This window comes from Chrysemys picta, chromosome 13, assembly GCF_011386835.1.
Source record: "Chrysemys picta bellii isolate R12L10 chromosome 13, ASM1138683v2, whole genome shotgun sequence".
Classification (NCBI taxonomy): domain Eukaryota; kingdom Metazoa; phylum Chordata; order Testudines; family Emydidae; genus Chrysemys; species Chrysemys picta.
Window position 1 is genome coordinate 12,174,448 of NC_088803.1, and position 15,340 is coordinate 12,189,787.

The window sequence follows — 15,340 nt, forward strand, 5'->3', positions numbered from 1 at the left end:
AGATACTTTCAAATCTTGGTGGGGGGAAGGCTTTTGTTTGTGCTCTTTGTTTTGGGGGTTGTTCGCTCTTGGGACTGAGAGGGACCAGACATCAATCCAGGTTCTCCAAATCTTTCTGAACAAGTCTCTCATATTTCCAACTTCTAAGTAAACAGCCAGGCAAGGCGTGTTAGTTTTTATCTTTGTTTTCTCAACTTGTAAATGTACCTTTTTGCTAGAGTGTTTATCTCTGTTTGCTGTAACTTTGAACCTAAGGCTAGAGGGGATTCCTTTGGACTCTTTAAGTTTGATTACCCTGTAAAGTTATTTTCCATCCTGATTTTACAGAGATGATTTTTACCTTTTTCTTTAATTAAAGCCTTCTTTTTAAGAACCTGATTGATTTTTCCTTGTTTTTAGATCCAAGGGGTTTGGATCTTGATCCACCAGGAGTTGGTGGGAGAAAGGAGGGGAATGGTTAATTTCTCCTTGTTTTAAGATCCAAGGGGTTTGGATCTTATTCACCAGGGAATTGGTGAAGAGTCTCTCAAGGCTACCCAGGGAAGGGAATTAGCACTTTGGGAGTGGTGACAGCAGACCAGATCTAAGCTGGTAGTTAAGCTTAGAAGTTTTCATGCAGGTCCCCACATTTGTACCCTAAAGTTCAGAGTGGGGAAGGAGCCTTGACAACATGCATGCTAAAAAGCTTATCAGAATCTACCCTGACCATGGGGTCTGGTATGCGTCAATCCTTCAGAACCCACAAGTGGATGTTCCCAGTGGTTATGACTCATAAAACTATTTGAGATTCAGAACCTTAATCCCAACTGGGCAGCTCAGTCTTTATTCAGCTCGGGCCTTTGGACTTCAACAGAATAGGTAATCAGCAGATGATCACCCTCTCCTTGGACATAGCTTCAAATGGCTGGGTTTTTGAATAACCCAAAGTGGAGAATTTGCATTCTTTCCCCCCTCACCATTCCCCAGGAAAACCACTTAATGTTTTTGGTCCCCAAAGTCCATTCTTGTCCAGCCCATTGTTCAATACATTCCTTTGAACCCCCAGGTCTCACGTCTGTCACATCTCCCCTCCACCCCCGGAGAGGTTACAAACTAGCCCAGCCCACAACAATACATAATTTATTAATTTCATACAATGGAAGATACTTAAACTTAATTCAATAAGGTCTCCCAAAGACATGGCAGGAAATAGCCATATCATTTCACAGGAGTCTTAGATGGAGGCCAGGACAGTGCCAAGGCTTTGTCGAGACCCATAAGGCTTAAAATTCCCAAAGATCCAGTGACTGGGTTCCTTCCCAGCAATCTGGTGGTCTGCCAGCACGGTGAGCCTGACCGGGTCTGTGACAATCATATGTATGAGGTATTTTTTCCCCCCATGTAGTTAATTATTGGCCTGTTTCATGAAGCAGAAAAGCTGATCTCTCTTGTACATTGGTAACCTCGCTAGTGTAACTGTGTGTATTTATTCATTCTTATATGGCCCTCACAACTGTAGTTCTGACCACCTGTCACAGATATGGTCAGGCACCCTCTGCCAGCTGCCCACCAGCCTGCTGTGAGGGGAATCCAAGCCCCTGGATCTGTCTGGAGTCCAGTCACCACCCCAGCTTTTGGGGTCCCTAGGCCCGCTCTCGGAATGCAGAGCATCTAATTCGCCTTTATGAATGCTGGCACCTCCTGTCCAGTGCCTGAGCTCCTTGCTGACCCTTCAAGATTCCCTCATCGCTTGAATAAACCTCTCCCATAAATTCACACCAGATCACGAGCCTTCTGTTTTACCATTCAGCTCTCTCAGGGGGCACATGGCCATTGTGAAGCAAATGGGGGGGAGGGATAGCTCAGTGGTTTGAGCATTGGCCTGCTAAACCCAGGGTTGTGAGTTCAATTCTTAAAGGGGCCATTTAGGGATCTGGGGCAAAATCAGTACTTGGTCCTGCTAGTGAAGGCAGGGGGCTGGGATCTTTCAAGGTCCCTTCCAGCTCTAGGAGATAGGATATCTCCATTTATTTAAATATTTAAATAACACTCATAGGCATAGACATGCTGTGTTGTTCTTTTATACTTAGTACATATAAAGGGTTTGAACAGGGGAATCCCCCCCCTCTAAGGAGAGTGCCCTAACTGCTCGGTTACGGGAAAGAGATAAAGGGTGGCTTCCCTGCTTCCTAATTTCTAAAGTTTTCAACTCATCATTACAGTGTGCTGGTCCTAGGAGCGGATGGATGCCCACCTGAATGGTGTTCAGAGCCCTCAGCAATCACAGAGGTGGGAACAGGAGACAACTCAGACCTTACATGGCTGGGCTCAGGAGAACATGACAAATCTTAGCACCTCCATTTGGGAGGGTCTGGAGACAGGCCTGAGAAAGAGTTGAGAAAGTGAGGGAAGACACCTGAGAGAATTATGAGATGTCATAGAGAGATAGAGAGAGAGAGAGAAAGAGAGAGAGAAGGCCTTGCTGAGGTGAGGAAAGGGGAAAGAGATAAAACGGGAACACAATCCAGCCCAAACTACAGTCCAGTGGATGTGTGTTACTGTGGAACTGCAGGCGACTTCTGTGCTGGGTCCTTGCTCCGAAATGAGCTGTTGTAACTCACTATTCCCAGACAGTCTCTACAAGGTTTCAGCTCAGGGGAGAATGGGCTGTGATACAGAAAGTTGACTGCCCCTGCAAATTGCATTCCTGCGGGGCAGATCAGGTTGGGTTTCTTCCCAATAGGTCAAGTTTTCCATCATAAAATTTCCAGGGCTTTGTCCAGAAATTATCCAACTTACCTTTAATCCTCAATATGAAGCAGCGATCTCTCCGTTGAGAGAGACTGGGAGTAGAGAATGGGATCTGATTTCCATCCTCACTCTGCTATCTCAGACAATCTCATTCACTCCGCAGAGACAACTACATTGTCGGGATAGGATGGGCTGCTCTAGGCTGATTCATACCCTGCTCTATTTTTACAGGATTTATAGGGGAAAGCAGCCTCAGACTGGCTCTTGCTGCTGCTTGTCTCTCCCTGGAGGCGGCTGATAATGATCTCGTTTAAATTCATGGGAAAATTAACACCATGTTGTTTGTCAAAACAGTGCAAACATCAAGGCCATTGAAAAAAAACAAATTAAAAATTACTTAGATAAGTTAGATGTCTTCAAGTTGCCAGGTCTTGATGAAATATATCCTAGAATACTCAAGCTGACTGAACAGGCATCTGACCCATTAGCAATTGCCTTTGCAAAGTCATTGAACATGGGAAAGATTCCAAAGGAGTGGAAAGGGGCAAATATAGTGCCCATCTATAAAAAGGAAATAAGGACAATCCAGGGAATTACAGACCAGTCTGTTTAACTTCAATACTCAGAAAGATAAAGGAGTAAATAACCAAGAAAACATTTAGAGGATAATAAGGTAATGAGTAACAGTCAACATGGATTTGTCAAGAACAAATTTTATCAAACCAACCTAATAGCTTTCTTTAACAGGGTAACAAGCCTTCTGGATTGTGGGAAGTTGTAGATGCGGTGCATCTTGACTTTAGTAAGGCTTTTGATACCGTCTTGCATGACCTTCTCATAAACAAACTAGGGAAATACAACTTAGATAAAAAGAAGAACAGGAGTACTTGTGGCACCTTAGAGACTAACAAATTTATTAGAGCATAAGCTTTCGTGGACTACAGCCCACTTCTTCGGATATGCATCCGAAGAAGTGGGCTGTAGTCCACGAAAGCTTATGCTCTAATAAATTTGTTAGTCTCTAAGGTGCCACAAGTACTCCTGTTCTTCTTTTTGCAGATACAGACTAACACGGCTGCTACTCTGAAACCTAACAACTTAGATAGAACTACTATAAGGTGGGTGCATAACTGATTGAAAAAACGTACCCAGAGTCATCAGTGGTTCACAGTCAAGATGGAAAAGCGTATCAAGTGGGGTCCCAGAGGGATCGGTCCTGGGTCCAATTCTGTTAAATAGCTTCATCAATGATTTAGATAATGGCCTAGAGAGTACACTTATAAAGTTTGCGGCCGATACCAAGCTGGAAGGGGTTGCAAGTGCTTAGGAGGATAGGATTAAAATTAAAAATGATCTGGACAAAATGGAGAAATGGTCTGAAGTCAATAGGAGGAAATTCCATAAGGACGAATGTAAAGTACTCCATTTAGGAAGGAACAATCAGTTGCACACACACAAAATGGGAAATGGCTGCCTAGGAAGGAGTACTGTGGAAAGGGATCTGGGGGTCATAGTGGACCACAAGCTAAATATGAGTCAACAGTGTAACACTAATGCAAAAAATCAAACATCATTCTGGGATGTATTAGCAGGAATGTTGTAAGCAAGACACAAGAAGTAATTCTTCCGCTCTTCTCAACAGTGATACGGCCTCAACTGGAGTATTGTGTCCAGTTCTGGGCACCACATTTCAGGAAAGATATGGAGAAATTGGAGAAAGTCCAGAGAAGAGCAACACAAATGACTAAAGGCTTCAGAATACAGATACCATGTCCACCCAACTATCTATGAGTGGAGGGAAACTGAGGCACATTGTCATCCAGATCCTAGGATGAGGAAATCAACATTGGCACACATGGACATACAACAAACCAATTCCATTTGAGCTGAGTTAGATGTTTACACTGATTTTGTCCATCACGTTGAATGTCTGGTTTGCCTCATCCTGACACAGATGTCACCTCCAATTCCCCGCCTTGGGGTCATGTTGTATTTCAGGTTGCCATCTCCATATCCAATATAATTCCACTTCCCCAATACATCACTAGCTCCACCGCTAACACAGAGTAGAACAATAGATAACAGCCTCCAAAGATTTAACTACCTGAAGATAGTTTCTCTAGACACCTAGTAAACTATTAACTCTGAGTAGGACTGCACTCCCGGAATTATCCCTTTGAAATCAATGTGAGCCCAGATGGAGGTAGGTGCTACTCAATGTGAGTAGGTTATTAGCATCTCATCCTCATCTAATAAATTGGTGAGGAACATGTAAGTACCTAGCATGGCCAGATGGATGGTCAGAGAGATAGATAGAGGGGTGTGTATACAGATAGATCACTATCTTGTCCTGGATTTCATAAGGAGCCTGCTCGAGTTAGACACCCAACATGCACCGACATTTGATCTCATTCCAAATGCCATTCAGTAACGAACATAGGCAAATAATGGAAGGTGTCAGAAATGTAGCTTGTCTTCTCCCTGTCTCCTAACACAAGAACAATGGGAGAGTCAATGACATTGAAAGGGAACTGAAACTGCTAAAACCAAATACTTTACACAACCTCCCTATCCCCCAGCTTCCCCCAGACATCCCACCCAACACACAGCTACCTCCAAATTCCAGCTAACCTCAGACAATCCTGTGCAGCCCCTACTTAGTTCCCAAATCCACAGCTAACCCAATACCCCTACTCAGCACACAGTAACCCCCAAATATCCCCATCAAACCCAATACCTCTACCCAGCCCCCCACTAATCCTCAAATAGCCCCATTGAACCCAATACCCACAACCAGCCCCCAGTAGCTCCTAAACATCCCCATTGAACCCAATATCCCCCTAACCCTAGTAACACCCAAATATCCCCAGCTAACCACAGATACCTCCATCCAACCTCCAGTAACCCCCATATATCCCCAGCTAACCACAGATACCCACCCAGCCCCCAGTAACCCCAAAATATCCCCATCAAACACAATATCCCACCCATTCCCCAGTAGCCCCCAAATATCATCATCAAACCTAATAGCCCCACCTAGCCCCCTAGTAGCCCCCACACATCCCCAATTACTTCTGATACCCCTGCCCAGACCCCAGTAACCCCAAACATCTTCATTCCCACTCTAGCTATCCTCACCCAGCACCAGCTTCCATTCTTTGTGCCAGCTGCTGTACAGACATAGACTGAGCTAACACTTGCCTCCAAACTGTGCGCTTTTAATGGTGTGATTAATTAACCATTGGAGCAACTTACCAAGGGGTGTGGTGGATTCTCCATTACTGACAATTTTTAAATCAACATTGGGTGTTTTTTAAGCAAACTGCTCAAGGAATTATTGTGGGGAAGTTCTCTTGCCTATGCTATATGGGAGGTCAGAGGTTAAAGTAGATGATTACCATGGTCCCTTCTGACCCGGGAATCTGAATCTATTAATGTTTTTGGTTTTATTGAAATTTTCTGGGAAAAAAAAGACTCTGTCTATTGGGAATACAACATACAAAGCTGTAGCTCTATTCAAGCCAATGGGTCACATCTGTCTATGTGTCTGGCAACACCAGCACAGGTTTTTGTACATGGGCTGAACACCGGGGCAGGTGACACTGATGAATCAAGGAGAATACCTTGAGAAGGAGAGACCTAGGACATTGAGTTCTGATTGGCTACAAAGCACCCTCATTCTTCTGCTCTCACAGAATCATAGGACTGGAAGGGACCTTGAGATATCATCTAGTCCAGTCCCCTGCACTCATGGCAGGACTGAATATTATCTAGTCAATGGATGTTTTGCTATTAAGCCCAATTCTCACTTAAACCAGTTTGAAGCTGGTGGAGCAGCATGGGGTTCAATGGCGTTACTCCAGATCTGAACCAGTGTAAGTGAGAACGGAATCGGGCACAGTGACCTCAGAGGAGTGGCTCCTGATTTACAGTGGTCAGAGTGAGCGAAGCAGGATTCAGCCCTGTGGCTGTGATTTTCAAAGAAGCCTAATGGAATTAGGCACCCGCATCCCATTGAATTTCCATGGGGAGCTACTGATGAGCACTGTGAAAAATATGGTCACTTAGATGTCCAAATGGGTAATGAGTTTTGCCGCCCTCCATCTCACCACAGAGGACCTGCCCATGGTCATACAGGGAGTCTGCGACAGAGCTGGAATGGAAGCCATTTTTTTCTAGTCTCATTTTGGTGTGTTAACCACAAGATCATACTTATTGTTAATTATGGGTCAACCCTATCTATCTATCTGTCTATCTATCTATCTATCTATTTTCCTAGTAACTCTCATTAGTCTAAATTTCTCATCCCGTGAACTGCCCGCTGGCACCCAAAGGGCAGCGTAGCCCGGTGGCTAGTGTCCTGAACAAGGAGTGAGGCAATCTGAAAGCTACTTGGCTTTTATTCCTGGCTGTCACTGACCTGTTCTGTAACTTTAGGCAGCCACTGCCACCCTCTCTCTGTGCCTCAGTTTCCACCAGTGTCAGAGGAGGACGCAGATAATTCTCTTCCATTGTGGAGTCCTTTGCAGCTCATGGGCATAGTTACACTACTGCTAGGGCTAAGTGTGGTTACCGATGGGCTGGCTACTTACTCCTCATTCCCCCATACACACCAGTGCTGAAAGGAAATTCCCCTGGAGTGATATCAGCATGCCAGTGATTTCAGCCCTGATGTTTACATTGAGTTAACAGGACATGTATAATTAACTCCCCAAATCCCTGCAATTTCAAAGGGATCATTAACTCTCAAAGGGGAGCCCTGAAGCAGAAAGACATAGGGGGAGGCTCCTTTTTCTTATTAACCGTACAAGAACCCAGAGCTGGAGGCATTTCAGTTAATGCACAGAGTCAAGCTCCACTGGGAGCCTGGAGACATCCTGCAGAGTGAGTGAGAGCGTGCAGAGACTGAGAGGAGGGGTTAGATCCCGCTCCCCAGACCCAGTCACCTTCAGCAGAGAGGTCGCTGCTTCACACTCAGGATCGAAGGTAAATGTTACCACCCTTGAGTCAACCCTATCTATCCTGAGGGCAAACCCTGAGGCCCTGACTCACTTGTTGCTCGGTTTCCAGATGCTAAAATTCCCATCACCGAGCAGGACCAGTGGGTGTTTCCCCTGCGTTTGGATTTCAGGATCTGTGTCTTTTCCAGCAGAGGATCTTGTTTACCAAAAGGAGATATCCATTCACCCATCCGTGTCCCCATGCACCGACTCATCCACCCCAGTCAGTGAGATTGGGGGACCTCAGTGGTGCTCGGGAGGCATCCTGAGTTGATGGGAAATCCACACCGATTTGGAAATAGCAGCAGCATCTGTCCCACCAGGCATAGGGGTTGCTTGTGCATTTCCTGCTCTCCCTCGCTTCTCTGCTCTCTCCTGGATGTGTCAGCACTGCTCCCAACGTAGCTGAACTGAGACACTGCAGAGCGGCTGGGAGAACTCAGTTACGGCTGCTCCACTGCAGTGGAGTCCATCAGCTGGTCCATGCCCCAAGACTCACCCGGATCGGATGGTGTATAGGGTGCAGTTGGGGGCAGAACCTGGGGAAATGGGATTGTGTCCAATCGGGCTGACTCCTTTGCGTGCTGGGGCCAAGGCCGGATTAACTTTTTGTGGGCCTGGTGCCAAACATATTTGTGGGCCCCCATGGGGGAAGATGCAGGGGGGTGGGATGGTCAGTCTCCAGAGTGAAGGGCGGGCTGGGGGCAATGAGGCACAGCATGGCGGGAGCAACCCCGCTCTGTGCATCCCAGCAGGAGGGCACTGTTTACAAACCTGCAGCTGCCAGACGCACACTGGCCTGCGCAGCCCTGTGCTGCCAGCATGCCCCTTCCCTTGAGGCCAGGCCTACACCACACCACCCCCTGCCCAGTGCCCCACCCTTATGCCCAGCACCCTCTCACCCAGAGACCACCACCACAGACGTCTATGCCCAGCCCCCACTCCTCCCAGAGACCTCCCCCACTGGCCTCCCACCACAACTGCACAACATCTTGAATACCACACCACTCACCCAGTGCCCCTACCCATAGGCCTCCCCACGTCCCACCACCCTCCTCACAGTCCCACCATCACAGCTGCACAGCACCCCATATTCCTGAGGAGATTCTGCACCAAAAAATTAAACATTCTGTGAACAATATTTTAAAATTCTACAAATTTTTATTTGTCAATAAATAGATGTGGAGGCTGCAACATGGCAGTGGGGAGCACTGGCCACTGGTTGCATGGAGGTGGGAGAATACCCTGCAGCCTCCCCCCACCCCATCCTGGGACAGGGACTTGGCAGTGAGGCTGCACCTGACCCTGACACAGTGGAAGGGCCAGGCCTGCCCCAGAAACACCCTGGGGCCCTGACCCCTGGGCCAGGCGCACCAGCTGTGGGTGAGCAGGCTCAGCCTGCCAGCAGGATCCAAGTGCAGAGGGATAGAGTGTGGGGGGATCGAGGTGGGGTTAAGAGAGTTCTCTGTGGGGCAATCTGGGTGTGGGCGGCTCAGTGGGAGATCTGGATGCACAGAAGCTCATTGTGGGGTTCCAGGTGCAGGGGCAATGGGATTCTGCAGGGGATCGAGGTGAAGGTGTTTGGGGCTCAGCGAGGGGGGGTCTAGGTGCAGGGTGGGGTTCATTTGGATGGGGGTCCAGGTGCAGGTGGTTGGGGCTCAGTGGGGAGGGAGTCTGGGGGGCTCATTGGGGTGGTACAGATGCAGAGGAGGTGGGGCCTGTCAAGGTGAGGGTTTGATGGGCCGGCTTAACAGGGGAGCCCCAGCTTCTGCCAAGAGGATGCTGCATGCTGGGCTCCAGCTTCCCCCTGTCCCCGCTTCTCTCATCCCCTTTTCTTCCCCATCCCATGCCCCTTCCCATCCTATCCCCTTTGTCCCCACTGCCTGTTTCCCCCAGCCACCGCTTCCCCGCATCCCCTTCTCTTCCCCATTCCATGCTCCTTCCCCACTGCCCCATCTCCTCCCCACCCCACCCCACCCCACTGTCTCTTTCCCCCAGCCCCTGCTTCCCCTGCCCCCTTTTCTTCCCCATCCCATACCCCTTCCCCATCGCTCCATCTCCTCCCCACTGCCTTTTCCCCCGTCCCTGCTTCCCCCATTAGCGTCTCGTCTTCCCCATCCCATGCCCCTTCCCCATCATTCCATCTCCTCCCCACCCCACCCCCTTCCTTCCCCACTGCTTCTTCCCGTCCCCGCTTCCCCATCCTTTTCTCTTCCCCATTCCATGCTCCTTCCCCACTGCCCCATCTCCTCCCTACTCCACCCCCTTCGTCCCCACTGCCTCTTTCCCCCAGTCCCCGCTTCTCTTCCCCATCTCATGCCCATTCCCCACCACTCTATCTCCTCCCTAGGCTTGGGGGGTAGGGGGGAAACCAACCCCCAGCAATCACCGGTGGAGTGGAGTAGGTTGGGGCCGGGTCACTCCACTTCCTGCCGCTCGGTGATTGTAGTGTGGGCCTGACCCCTACTGCAGTCCCCCAGGACGCGTAACTCAGGAGAGGGGGCTTGTGGGGGAAGGGGTGGAGTGGGAGCGGGGCTGGGGCAGAGCAGGGGTGGAAATAGGTGGGGGGGCGGAGGCCATGGGAAAGAGGCGGCGCAGAGGTGGGGGCTTTGGGGAAGAGGCAGGGTGGGGTCAGCTTTCCTGGCTGGCTCAGCCAGCCGGGGGATTGGGCCAGCCAGGGACCCTTCTGATTGTGGGCCAGGCACCATGGCACCACTGGCGCCAATGTAAACCCGGTACTAGTTGGGGCCAGGGCCGGATTTCCCATTAGGCACGTGCCTGGGGGTGCCGGCATTCTAGGAACACCTAAAAAAATCAAATGTTGCTGCTCCCGGGACTGGCAGGGGGCGGGGGGGTGGGGCTGGGGCCAGCTGAGGGGGAGACGGCCCATGCAGCCCTGCTGGAATGCCCCTCACTCAGCCCAGCAGACAGAGTCACTTCCCAGTGGAGCCGGGAGGCAGGGCTTGGGACAGTGGGTCTCTGGGCGGACTCTGGGCAGTGAAGCGATGGGAAGTGCTGGACAGTGAAGGGGTGGGGGGCACTGGGAAGTTGTGGTGGGGCTCTGCAGGGTGTGCTGGCCAGGGGGAGGTCTGATTGCATTAGGGGTAGAACCTGCCCAGCCATCTGGATGCTCTGGCGCTGCTGGCACTAGGTCCTGCCTCCTTCCTTGCAGGAGACCAGGATGGGAGCCAACGGGCAGCTAAGATGTACTGAGCATTCTCCAAACTAGGGATAGTGCAATGCAATCCCCAGCACGTGGATACAGCAGAGGGAAGTAGGCAGCTGCCGCATCCGACTGCATCTCCTCTCTCCCTCTGCCTCTTGGCAGGGACAGAAGTGGGTGGCAGATGGGGTGAAACAGGTTCATGTGCTGTGTCCATCCCAACCCTTTCACAAGGCCAGGGAAGCACTAGGGGCTGGAGGGCCATAGAGTCCCTGATACAAGAGGTTCTACTAGTATGATAAAGGCCAGTCGTTCCCCTCTTCTATATTCCCCAGCCTGGGCCCTGAAAGGCATTAGTGAGCAGAGTGAGCACGGTGCAGATGGGGGAATGGAAAGAGACTAGACCACCTTTGCAGGGGTCTTGAGAACAAGGAGCCAGCTGGGAGCTGGGGGCAGAGGCATGACCCCTTTCCAGAGCTCAGGGTGCACGGGACACATGTAGGGGAATGTGTCCTGTGAAGGGCATGGGGGCAGAACAAGGGATGGCACCTGGGCAGGTTGGGGGGGGGGGGCAAAACACATGCTGGCCAAAAAAATAATGTGTGTTTTTGGGAGGGGGAACAAATCCGAAAATGTCCAAGTCATTTTAATTCCACCCATTTCAGAGATAAATCAATGGTTTATTTGATATTGGCATCCACATATATTTAAGGGTTGTCTCCATAGGAAAGTTAGATTGCACTAAGCTAAGGTGTGAATTTAAGCCAGTATAGTTATGCCAGTTTACTTCCCGGTGGAGATGCACTTATTCTAGTATAAGTGTTTAGCTGATGCCACTTGGGAAGGGATTAGTTTGAGTTAAAGAAAAAAAAAAGGCCATTCTTATTCTGGAATAAGAGTATCCACACAAGGAGTGCTACCAGTATAAGTATATTGGTTTAACTATACCAGTATAATTATCCCAGGCTAACTGGTAAAACTTTCTCATGCAGTCATGTCCTTATTATTCAAGACAATGTTCATTTTTTCTTTGCTTTTTCAGTTTTTCTTTCTCCCCCATTTCCCCCCAATTCAGTCTTGTTTTTCCTTTTCCTGTTTTGCTACTGAACTCTGTTGAAAATCTGTGATTTTGGAAAGTTTGTTTGTTTTGAAGAAGGTACATTACCAATAGGAATTTACTAAGTGTGTCAATAAAGCAATCAGACATGGGTTAAGGAGAGAGAATACATCTTGGCTTTAAGAACAAAAGAGATTGAAAAGATTAGGAAGATTTAGGTGCCTAATTGACTTAGGAACCTCGTAAATTTTTCAAAAGTATTTAAGAGCCAAAGTCCCATTTTCAAAAGTGCCTTAGGGACAATTTTTTAAAAGTATTTAGGTGCCTAGTGGGATTTTCAAAAGCATCTAGGCACCTAGATGCCTTTGAAAAGTCATTGATTTCATTGGGTGTTTGGCACCCAGATGCCTTTGAAAATCTGGCCTTAAGACACATTTGAAAATGGGACTTAGGCTCTTAATACTAAGTGCTATTAAAATTCAATAGAAATCAGTTTGCTACGTGTCTTAGGCACTTTGGAAAATAGGATTCAGGGTCCTAAATCAAATAGTGTTCTCTGGAAATTTTACTTTTAATTTGAGAAGAATGGTAGGGACGTTCAAAGGAATCTAGGGGAGTTAGGCAAACCAATTCCTTTGAAATTCAGTGGAATTTGGTTGTATAGCTGCCTTAGGCTCCTCTGACAATCCCTGCCAAAATGACAAAGAGGGAAAAAGAAAAGGTAAGTAAAATAAAGGATGGTATCAAATAGATCAGCCATGAACTTCTATTCACTCTTTTTCATAAAGCGTTGCCACTGAACTTTGTACTTAGCTCATTTAGGATTCATAGGAGGAAATATTTTTTACATCATGTGGATTGAGCCTGTGGAAACTCACTGCCTAAGTAAATTACGGACAGTAGGAGACAGAAAAAGATAATCCATTTCTGTGGGTACAAAGGTTATCCACACCTGCACTAGCTAGGTGAAAATGTCCAAAGAATATCAGCTTCCATGCTTCAGGGCATAAGTCATCAAGTAACTGCCGGGGGTTGGGGATAAACTTTCCCTAACATGGCTGGGATTTTCAAAGTTAGTTAGGCATCCAACTTAATTGAACATCAATGGGAGTTGGGCACCTATCTCTTGTAATTGTCCTCTTAAGGATTCTACATAAGAACATAAAAATAGCCATATTGGGTCAGAACAAAAGTCCATCTAGCCCAGTATCCTGTCTTCTGACAGTGGCCAATGCCAGCTGCCCCAGAGGGAGTGAACAGAACAGGTAATCATCAAGTGATCCATCCCCTGTCGCCCCTTCCCAGCTTCTGGCAAACAGAGACTAGGGACACCACCCCTGCCCATCCTAACTAATAGCTGTTGAACGACTTATCCTCCATGAATTTATCTAGTTCTTTTTTGAGCCCTGTTATACTCTTGGCCTTCATGACATCCTCTGGTAAAGAGTTCCATAGGTTGACTATGTGTGAAGAAATACGTTTTTTGTTTTTTTTAAACCTGCTGCCTATTAATTTCATTTGGTGATCCTTAGTTCTTGTGTTATGAGAAGGAGTAAATAACACTTCCTTATTTACTTTCTCCACACCAGTCATGACTTTATAGACCTCTATCATATTCCCCCTTAGTTGTCTCTTTTCCACGCTGAAAAGTCCCAGTCTTATTAATCTCTCCTCATATGGAAGGTGTTCTATACCCCCAATAATTTTTGTTGCCCTTTTCTGAACCTTTTCCAATTCCAATATATCTTTTTAAAGATGTAGCGACCACATCTGCATGCAGTATTCAAGATGTGGGCAAACCATAGATTTATATAGCAGCAATATGATATTTTCTATCTTATTATCTATTGCTTTTGTGGGTAAAAAAAATCTTCAGAAGCATGGAGTGAAAATTACAGATAGAGGCATAAATATACTGGCACAAGAAGGGTAGGGAGTTACCTTACAAGTGGAGAACCAGTGTTGACAAGGCCAATTCAGCCAGGGTGGATGTGGTCCTTGCCCAATAATTGATGAGGAGGTGTCAATACCAAAAGAGGGAAAATGCTTTTGTAGTGAGCCAGCCATTCCCAGTCTCTATCAAGCCCAAATAATGGTGTTAAGTTTGCTTTTTGACTGCCGCTGCACATAGAGTGGATGTTTCCAGAGAACTATCCACAATGACTCCAAGATCTTTCTCTTGAGTGGCAACAGCTAATTTAGACCCCATCATTTCATATGTATAGTAGGGATTATGTTTTCCAATGTGCATTACTTTGCATTTATCAATACTGAATTTCATCTGCCATTTTGTTGCCCAGTCACCCAGTTTTGTGAGATCCCTTTGTAGCACTTCACAGTCTGCTTTGGACTTAACTATCTTGAGTAGTTTTGTATCATCTACAAATTTTGCCACCTCACTGTTTACCCCTTTTTCCAGACCATTTATGAATATGTTGAATAGGACTAGTCCCACTACAGACCCCTGGGTGACCCCACTATTTACCTCTCTCCATTCTGAAAACTGACCATTTAATCCTATCCTTTGTTTCCTATCTTTTAACCAGTTATCAATCCATGAGAGGACCTTCCTTCTTATCCCATGACAGCTTACTTTGCTTAAGAGCCTTTGGTGAGGGATCTTGTTAAAGGCTTTCTGAAAATCTAAATACACTATATCCACTGGATACTCCTTGTCCACGTGCTTGTTGACTCCCCTCAATAATTGTAGCAGATTGGTGAGGTATGATTTCCCTTTACAAAAACCACGTTGACTCTTCCCCATCAAGTTATGTTCATCTATGTGTCTGACAATTCTGTTTTTTGTTTACTAAACTTTCAACCAATTTGCCCTTTACTGAAGTCAGGCTTACAGGCCTATAATTGCCGGGATCACCTCTGGAACCCTTTTAAAAAATTGGCGCCACATTAGCTATCCTCCAGTCCTTTGGTACAGAAGCTGATTTAAATGATAGGTTACAAACCACAGTTCTGCAATTTCACATTTGAGTTCCTTCAGAACTCTTGGGTGAATAGCATCTGATCCTGGTGACTTAGTACTGTTTAATTATCAATTTGTTCCAAAACCTACTCTAATTACACCTCAATCTGAGACAGTTCCTAAGATTTGTCACCTAAAAAGAATGGCTCAATTTTGGAATCTTTCTCACATCCTCAGCTGTGAAGGCAGATGCAAAGAATTTGTTGAGTTTGTCTTCAATGGCCTTATTGTCCTTTAGTGCTCCTTTACCATCTTGATTGTCCAGTGGCCCACTGGTTGTTTAGCAGGCTTCCTGCTTCTGATGTACTTTAAAAAAATGGCTATTACTTTTTGAGTCTTTGGCTTGCTATTCTTCAAGTTCTTTTTTGGCTTTCCTAATTATATTTTTACACTTCTCTTGCCAGAGTTTA